We start from the raw sequence: 10,258 nt of genomic DNA on the forward strand, positions 1-10,258 counted from the left end.
GGTGCTGAGGATCAAACCCGGGCCGCACGCATGCCAGGCGAGCGTGCTACCGCTTGAGCCACATCCCCAGCCCACCACTGCTACTCTTGTTACCCAATTTTCAGTTTAATCAAGGGGCTTTCCAGCCAGGAACTACTCACCTGCCTATGTTCCCTTCTTTCCACCTGGGTTTGACTGGGTTTCAGTACTGCCAATCTATTGATTGATAGATAATTTAGTGGAAATAACTAATTTCATATTTCCATGACTTTCTGGTGGGCCATGAAGATTTAGTCCTACAATGCCTAGCATAGTGTAGATCTGGAAAAGATTGATTAATCTAGGGTGGCAAACTGAGAGGTGATGAATTATTTGAATGAATCTGCAAATGACCGAACAGCAAGCTTCCACCTATATTAGAAGCACTAGTTGTATTAGCTGGGCGTCTCCACAGAAACAGAGCCCATAGGATATGCATAGATACATAGAAAGAACTGTATCATGAAGCACTGGTTCACATCAATACAGAGGCTAAGAAATGCCATAAACTACATCATTGCAAACTAGAAGCCTGAGAAAGCTAGTCGTGTAACCCTGGTTCAAGCCTAAAGTCTCAATAAAATCTTCTGATGTCCCAGAAGAGAGATCATAGATGTCTCAACTCCAAATAAAGAGCAAACCTACTCATGTTTGTACCATTTGGGCCCTTAATGGTTGCATGGTGCCAAACCACACTGGTGAGAGTGATTTTTTTTTTTTTAAACCCAGTTTACACAAATGCTTATGTCTTCTGGAAACATCCTTATAGACACACCCACAAATGTTTTTACTGGCTATCTGGGTATCTTTTAGCCTAGTCAAGTTGATAAATAAAATAAACCATTGTGCCAGTGTACCATGATAACCATCACTGTGTGACACTGCTGGGTTTTCAAAACACCTTTGTGAGTGATTGGAGTGTAGTCTGCTACTCTGAGTTTAAAAAAAAAATCATTCTACTTTATAATATTTTCTGGATCTTGTGATATTTGTAGTTAGAATCAGGTTTTGAAAAAATCTAAACTTGTTTCTCACTCGAAAGTCTCCGATAAAAGGGCAATATGAGTTTAATATAATAAGTTCAGTTGTTTTATACTGTCAATAAATTAATAGTAGAAAGATAAAAAACAAGTCTCTCTTGTTATTTTTTCATGTTGACTTTATAGAAATTTTTTCTCATTTTTAGTTTTATGCTTCACACATTACACTAAAATAGCTTAAATAAGTTTTTGTTTTTGCTCATGTAGCATTGTTTTATAGAAATAAAAAAGTAAAACAAAATAAGTTAGGTTATATTTAGGTGTAGATGGACACAACACAATGCCTTTATTTTTATGTGGTGCTGAGGATCGAACTCTGGTTTCTCCCGTGCTAGGCGAGTGCTCTACCACTGAGCCACAATCCCAGCCCCAAGTTATATTATTTTGATAAAATAAAAGAACTTAACTTTCTACCTTGGTAAGGATAATAATAAATCAACTGATCTTTTAAATAAGACTTTTTTTCTTTTAACAGAGCTGTAAAGTTAGTCATAAAATAAATCATTATTTTAAAAAATATCATATATAGCTTAGATTGAACTTGATTTGAATCAAATCTATATTTCTAGACTTAAGATGCTATGAAAAATATCTGGTTGGACATTTCAGTCAGAACTGAGCTTTTTGTCTTAGTGGTATCTTTAAGTCTGGACTGAAATTTCCTGTCAGAATTGTAAGGGAATGGCTGAATTCTTCTTATTGCCTGATAATTTAGAAATTCCTAGAAGCCCTTATGGCTGTACAGTTATTTCATTGCTAAGTTTTCATATAAAGTCTTAGAATCACTGAAATGTAGAACCCAAGAAAAATATTGACAAAAATAAAAATTAAATTGTTTATTTTATCAGAAGTTTTTAAATTAAAAGTTCACTTACACTTTTTAAACACTAGATGGCACTAAAACACATCATGATACATTCTGTTACTCATCATGAGATCATATTAATGATTTGTTGAACACTTACGATGGTGCTTTCTTTAGTTGTGTTTTTAAAAATAAAAAAATTAAGGATGTTCTACTAGTGGCATTGATTATTGAAATAATATTACCAAAACTGTAGAAGTACACAATATTTAGTTAGGGATTATTCAAAATGTTACTTTGTTGGTTTAAGATAGCACCATATATTAATTGTTTTTATCACATGAGTTTGCTTCTTCGGAATTCCATAAGAAGAAGAAATACACTGCAAATAAAAATAATGAATAGGTCTTGAATTTTTGGATAGTCTGATAAATTATGAGAAATAAATCATAAAGCACACTGGGAAAATATTTAAGTTTTTGACAAACAATACTTCTTTTAACAAAGATAACATAAAACTAACAGTATAGCACTACAAGAGAACATCAGTGACAAGTCTTTTGTCAATCCAAGTGATATGTACAGTTAGTCACTGCACAGGATAATTGGAAATTCCCCCAAATCTCACAATTTTAAGGCTTTCCTAAATTTGACAGTATTCCAAAAATTTTACGACCATCAATTATGATTCTTGTGAAGCTGATAGAAACTTTTATATGCTATCAATACTAACAAGATACATTTCCATTTTTTAAAAATATTTAACTTTGGATTCTTTTACTTTGATAGGGGCTTTAAAAACTATGTAAGCTCCCATCTGTACACATATGAATCCATTCTATTCCAACTCCTTTTAGTTCCTGCTAATGTCTGGTTATTTAACTTTCTGGTCTTATCTACATTCAGTCTTTTACCTTGTATCTCTATTAAAAAGGAGTTTTTCATATTACAAGCAGCTTTTTATTTTTATTTATTTATTTTTATTTTTTTTTACTACTAGGCTTCTGTTTATGTTGTGCTCTCTCTTTCTCTCTTTACTTTTAATGCCTTTTCCATTCTTTTGGAATTGCCTTTATGATTTCTACTTAGATGGATCTACAAGACACAGTTTATACATGTTCTCCCAAGAAAAGGGCTCTGAATTCTCCTTTAAACCTCCATGTTATTTCAAGCCGGCCAAGAATAATTTCTCCATCATTTACAAAAACATATCTTTACTTCTTTTGTGACATATTTCTATTACACATTAAATATATTTATGCATCTGTTATTTCTCTTCTTGGTCTCTTAACTTGCTGATGAAGGCCTAAACCCTACCCACCTTTTGTCCCTTATAGTACCTAGCACAGTTCATTATTCGTCATAGGCAACCCATAAAAATGTGTGAATTAAATTAAAGGATACATGAAAGTTGTTTTACCTGGTGGCCACAGCATGGTTTTCTCTGCTTATTTATTTAATGTATTGGTCTTATATTTAAAATAAAATCTGTAACAATCAAAGACTCTTGGAAAAAAAGAAAAAGTATGTTTTCTTGCATGTTTATAAAAATTGTGGTTCTCTCTCAATATGGACGGTACCCCAAGAATGAAATTCCCAGAGAGGGCTGGCAGTTGAGTTTCTGTTTGCTGGAAGTATTCCCAGAATCTGGGGATATTCTTTCTTATATCCTAAAGGAAAATCTAGATGGTATAAGATAGCATCCTTTGTACCTATCCAGAGGTATTGATGGCTTGGATCAGAGACTCTGCCAGTGATTCTCCAGGGAGTTTCCAGAAGCCTTCAGTCTCAGACTGGGTCGGAGAGTTGATCCCTCTTGTTCTGAGGCTTTAGCATCTTAGATTGTGCAGCTACTGGTTTCTCAGCTTTCCAACCTGCAGACAGCCATTGTGAACTATCTAGCTTCTGGTTGCATAAGATAATCTATTATATCTCCTTTTTATAATTTTACCTCCTATTGGTTCTGTTTTTCTAGAGAACTCTGACTACTACAGAAATTGGTACCAGGAGTGGTTCTGGAGAAACAGAATTTTAAGGATGAATTTCCTTAGTTTGTTTTGTGGTTTCTGGAGTTGGCTGTCTAAATTGGTTAGGCCTAAAGTTGCTAAAGTCTTTCCTACTGGTACTATGGAGAACACTGGTAATCTATGGTGTGAACTTTAAACTTTTTAAAACTTTATAAAATGATACATTTGATGATGCTCCCAGTATGGCACTTGTAAAAATCAAGGAGTTTAATGACTCTATACATGATACTTTTGAATACTTCTGGAAGTCTAAGAAATACGACAATATTGGTTGGTTGCTTCTGGCTTCCATAGACAAAGTAACAAAGGAGAAGGATGAGCTCAGAAATTTAGTTTCTCAGCTGCAGATGCTCATAACTGATCTGAAAGCTGATCAGTGTGTTGTGAAAGAGAATCTTCCCCCTTGTAGTCATAGGGCTGAGGTTGCTGAAAACCAAACACAAACCCTCAACTTGCAATTGACTGAATTAGGATGCAATCTTAGCTCTCAGTCTCAAAAGGTATCTGTGGTTAAAGGGAGGCCGCTGCTTGGAAAATAATGGGATCCTGTTAATTGGGATGATGGTGTATGGGAGGAGCCTGAGGGGGCTGGGGACATTAAACTCCTACATTATGATGCATTTATTTTGCCAGAAGTTGTTGAGTCGTCACCCTTATCTATGGCTGATGCATTCCTATCCCCATTCTCTGTCACATTGGCTTCTCCACCTCTGTTGGAGGGAACAAATCCTGCTTTGGCTGTGGAAATAGCAATGACATTTCATGATTTATTGATCAGCATTAAAATGTTGATACTACACAGGACCCACCCTTACTACCCATTTTTGCTTCTATGCCTATATCTAGATTCAAGTCTAAGCAGGCTCCTAGAGGTGAGATGATCCACAAGGAAATATATTATACTCCAAAGGAACTTTTTGAGTTTTCTAATTTATACAAACAGAGATTTGGGGAACATGTGTGGGGATGGATTTTAAGGGTGTGGGATAATGGTGGAAAGAATATAAAATTAGATCAGGCTGAATTTATTGATATGGGCCTATTAAACTGATTCTAGATATAATATAGTAGTTTGCAGTGTTAAAAAAAATAAGGTACTAATAGTTTGTTTGGATGGTTGGCTCAAGTATGGGTCCAAAGATGGACTAGGGTGAGTGAGCTGGAAATGCCTGATCTCCTTTGGTTTACTAGGATGAAGGAATTCAGAGGCTCAGAGAGACTGGAATGCTAGAGTAGATCTGTTATGTCTGACCTTCTCCTCCATTCTGGGAGAATCCAGAAGATGTTTCCTTCACCAAAACCATAAGAAACAAATCTGTGAGGGGAGGATCAGCATCCTTGCAGAACTTTGTCATTGCTCTTCTCTATGTGCCAGACCTTACCATGCAAACTACAATCAATCACTTGGGAGACTTAAATGCAACGGGAATAATTGGAACCCAGGGAGAGAGGAGCCAAGAGGCAGCACTCAATCCCCAAAGAGAGGGTAGTCATAGTTCCCATAATGGACAGCAAAGGGGAAGAAATGAACAAAATGTTCTGACTCGTGCAGATCTCTGGTGTTGGCTAATCAATCACAGTGTTTCTAGAAGCCAAATAGATGGGAAACCCACAAAATACTTATTTATATAAGCAGAAAAATTCTAGGGCAAATGTACAAAAGTCTGCCTTAGAACATAACAGAACCATGGTCCCTCAACCACTTCCCAGATTTGAGTCAGTTTACAGATCCAGAACCCCTTGAATGAAGGGGTGGCTTTGTTCCCTTGTGGAAGGACCCACATACAGTACCAAAAAGCTTTACTGTTAATCTTTCTCTCATTCTTCTTCAAAGGGACCCAAGGCCTTCTATCAGGGTAACTGTTCATTGGGTAAAAGGCAATGATCAGAACTTTTGGGGACTACCAGACCCAGGCTTTAAATTGACATTGATTCTGAGAGATACAAAATGTCACTGTGGCCCACTAGTAAAAGTAGGGGCTTATGGAGGTGATCAATGGAGTTGGGCCAAGTTCTGACTCATAGTGGTTCCAGCGGCTCCCCAACCTCATCCTGTGGTTATTTCCCCAGTCCTAGAATGTATAATCAGGATAAATATACTTAGCACTTGGCAAAACTCCCACTTTGGTTCTCTAACCCATCAAGTGAGGGCTATTATTGTGGGAAAGACCGAATAGAAGCCTCTGGAGTTGCCTCTACCTGGGAAAATGGTAAATCAAAAGCAATACTGCATTCCTAGATGAATTGCAGAGATTAGGGCCACCATCAAGGACTTGAAGGATATAGGGGTGGTGATGTTCCCAGAACATCCCCCTATTAATCAACTCTCCTATTTAGCCTGTGCAGAAGACGGTTGGGTCTTGAAGTACAATGGTTATGGTAATAAGCTGAATCAGGTAGTGAGCCCAATTGCAACTGCTGCAGCAGATGTGGTTTCTTTACTTGAGCATATTAATACATCTGATAACTGGTATGCAGCTATTGATCTGCAAATGCTTTTTTTCCTCCATCCCTGTCCATAAGGATCACCAGAAGGAATCTGCTTTCAGCTTGCAAGGCCAGCAATATACCTTGACTGTCCTTCCTCAGGGGTTTGTCAACTCTCCATCCCTGTGTCACAATTTAGTTCACAGAGATCTTGATCACCTTTCTCCTCCACAAGGTATTACACTGGTCCATTAATTTGATGACAGTATGTTTATTGGACTAACTAAACAAGAGGCAGCAACCACCCCGGGCTTGCTAGTGGAGCATTTGTGATGGGAAATAAATACCACTAAAATTCAAGGGTCTTCAACTTCAGGAAAGTTTTTAGAAGTCCAGTAGTATGAAGCCTGCTGAGATATCCCTTCTAAGGTAAAGGATAAGTTGTTGCATCTGGCCTTTCCTAAAAACAACAAAGAAGCAGAATGCTTGGTGGGCCCGTTTGGATTTTGGAGGCAGCACATTCCTCATTTGGATGTAACCTCTGCTCGTCTACTGAGTGACTAGAAAAGCTTCTTGTTTTGCGTGGTGTCCCGAACATGAGAAGACTCTGCAGCAGATTCAGGTGCTGTGCAGGTTGCTCTGCCATTTGGGCCACATGATCCAGCAGACCCAATAGTGTTTGAGATGTCAGTGGCAGATAGGGATGCTGTCTGGAGCCTTTGGAAGGCTCCCATAGGTCAATCACAGAGAAGGACATTGGGATTTTGAAGCGAGGCCCTGCCATCATCTTCAGAAAACTACTGTCCCTTTGAGAAAGTGTCTATTGCTGCTGGGCCTTAGTGAAAATTGAAAGCTTGACCATGGGCCACCAAGTTACTATGTTACCTGAACTGCCCATCATGAACTGGGTGCTAACTGACCCACCAATCCATAAAGTTGGACTTACACAGCAGCACTCTATCATCAAATGGAAGTGGTTCATATGTAATGGGGCCTTAGTGTTAGAGTCTGTAAACAAGTCAGGATGGTGCCTAGCAAATGTTAGAGTCTGTAAACAAGTCTGGAGGGCGCCTGGCATATTGCCAGAAGGAGTGGTTTGTGAAGTAACGCCAGCGAGCCATTGAGTGTGGAGATTCCTTATTGGTTGACTAATTTATCTAGTTTATGCTAATTAAGATAAGCTGTGTGGAATGTATATATACCCCTCCTGTCCTACAATAAATGGCTCCTACTCCTGCTGTATCAATCTACACAAGTTGTTCGTCACCCCCCACCCCCCGGGTTATTTTGCTGCAGCCGGACTGCGGCACCTTGGAAGGACCTGAAGGCAGAAATAGGTTACCTGAAGAATTGGCCCAAATGCCCATGGTTCCTACTCCTGTTACAATACCTACTGTCCTTCAGCATGACCCTATGGCTTCCTGGGGTGTACCTTATGGTCAATTAACAGAGAAAGAGAAAACTAGGGCCTGGTTTGCAGATGGTTCTGCACAATACATGAAAGTGGACAGCTATAGCACTACTGCCTTTTTCTGGAAGAACCCTGAAGGAGAGTGGTGAAGGAAAATCTTTGCAATGGGCAGAACTTTGGGCAGTGCATCTGGTTGTGCATTTTGCCTGGAAGGAAAATGGCCATACTTGTGACTGTATACTAATTCATGGGCTATAGCCAACGGTTTGGCTGACTGGCCAGGGACCTGAAAAGAACATAATTAGAAAATTGGTGACAAGGACATCTGGGAAAGAGGTATATGGAATAGGCAAAGGATTTTTGAAGATATTTATATCTCAGGTAATTGCTCAGCAAAAGGTGAACTCAGCAGAGGACTTTAATAATCAAGTAGATAGGATGACTTCATGTGTGGATAGAAGTCAGTCTCTTTCCCCAGCCACTCCTGTCATTGCCCAATGGCCTCATGAACAAAGTGGTCATGATGGCAGGAGTGGTAGTTGTGGATGGGCTCAACAGCATAGACTTCCATTCACCAAGGGTAATCTAGCTAAGGTCACTGTTGAGTGCCAAATTTGCCAGTGGCAGAGACCAACCCTAAGCCCCTGATATGGCATTATTCCTGGGGAGATCAGCCTGCAGCCTGGTTGCAAGCTGATTATATTGGACCATTTCCATCATGGAAAGTGCAGAGGTTTGTCTTTACCTGAATAGATACTTCTGGGTATGGATTTGCCTTTCCTGCATGTAATGCTTCAGCCAAAGTCACCATTCATGCACTTACCGAATGCTGCATCCATCATCATGTTATTCTATACAGCATTGCTTCTGGCCAGGAAACTCCACAGCCAAATAAGTGAGGCAGTGGGATCATGCTTATGGGCTTCACTGGTCATACTGTGTTCACCAGCATCCTGAAGCAGCTGTTTTCCTAGGACGATAAAATGGACTTTTGAAGATGCAGTTACAGAGCCAGCTAGGTGGCAATACCTTCCAGGGCTGGGGCAAGGTTCTTCAGAAGGCTGTCTCTACTCTAAATTAGCATCCACTATATGTTACTCTCTCTCCTAGTGCTAGAATTCATGGCTCCAGGAATCAGGGGGTACAAACAGGAATAGTACCCCTTACCAATACCCCTAGTTACTCATAGAAGTTTTTACTTCCTGTCCTGAAACCTTATGCTTTGCTCGCCTAGGAGTCTTAGTTTCAGAGGAGGAATTCTTCTGCCAGGAGGTATAACAATGGTTTTATTAAACTGGAAGTTAAGACTTTCCCCTGTTCACTTTGGTCTTCTCATATCTCTAAGTCAATAGGCTAAGAAGGGAGTTATGGTGCTGGTGGGGGTGAGCGATTCAGATTACTAAGGGGATATTGGACTATTATTCCACAATGGAAGTAAGAAAGCATACTCTTGGAGTGCAGGAGATCCTAAGGGTGTCTCTTGGTATTACCCTGTCCTGTTATTATAAATGATGGGAAACTACAGCAACCCAATCCAGGCAGGATGATGAATGTCTCAGACTCTTCAAGAATGTAGGTGTGGGACACAGCTCCAGGCAAAGAGCCAAGACCTGCTGAGGTGCTTGTTGAAGGTAGAGGAAATACAAAATGGGTAGTAGAAAGAAGCCAAAAATATCAACTATGGCCACATGACCAGTTATAGCAATGAGCATTGTGATTGCCATTAATACTTCTTCCCTATTCTGTTAAGAATATGTTTATGCATATTTACACATGCACTAAGAAGACATGTTTGTTACCCTCCTGTTATTCATCATTCATCAAACTGACTTAATATCAGTACTTTAAGTGATATTTTTGTTTTCCCTTCTATTCTGGAGGAAGAATTAATATTTTTTACTTGTATCAAGGATAGTTCTGTTGTGTTAGGTCGAAAGAATTATGACCTTGTTATTGTTTTTATTTGAAGATTAAATATATAAAGAGTCATGTTTGGATATCAAGTTGACAAGGTATGGACTTCTAATGGTTAATTTGAATTGTCGACTTGATTGGATTAAGAGATGCCAAAGATTAAGAGGCTTCTGAGTGTGTCAGTGAGGGTGTTTCTAGGAATGACTGGCATGTGGTATAGCAAGATGAAGTGAAGTAGAGGCCTTGCCTAAGTGTGGGCAGCATCATCCAATAGATTGAAGGCTTGGATGGAATACAAGTTGAAAGAGTAAGGGAACAGATGCAGATGCAAGCTCAGTCCTTCTTGAACATGTTCTTGATTGCTGCTGTGATCACCTTAGAACATCAGACTCTCGCTCCTTCACTCTTCCAAAGAGGACTCTGCCAGTGATTCTCCAGGGAGTTTCTAGAAGCCTTCAGTCTCCGACTGGTATAGCACATTTGATCCCCCTTGGATTGTGCAGCTACTGGTTCCTCCACTCTCAGCCTACAGATGACCACTGTGGACTATCCAGCTTCTGGTTGTATAAGCTAATCTAATAAATCCTCTTTTTATAATCATCCATCCTGTTGGGTC

The 10,258-nt window shown here is 39.3% G+C and overlaps 1 pseudogene; it reads left to right on the forward strand.

Moving 5' to 3' along the window:
* The first annotated feature begins 4,072 nt into the window (after positions 1 to 4,072).
* LOC144369509 (uncharacterized) lies at positions 4,073 to 9,430 on the forward strand (annotated as a pseudogene).
* The last annotated feature ends 828 nt before the right edge of the window (positions 9,431 to 10,258 follow it).

This window comes from Ictidomys tridecemlineatus, chromosome 12, assembly GCF_052094955.1.
Source record: "Ictidomys tridecemlineatus isolate mIctTri1 chromosome 12, mIctTri1.hap1, whole genome shotgun sequence".
Taxonomy (NCBI): domain Eukaryota; kingdom Metazoa; phylum Chordata; class Mammalia; order Rodentia; family Sciuridae; genus Ictidomys; species Ictidomys tridecemlineatus.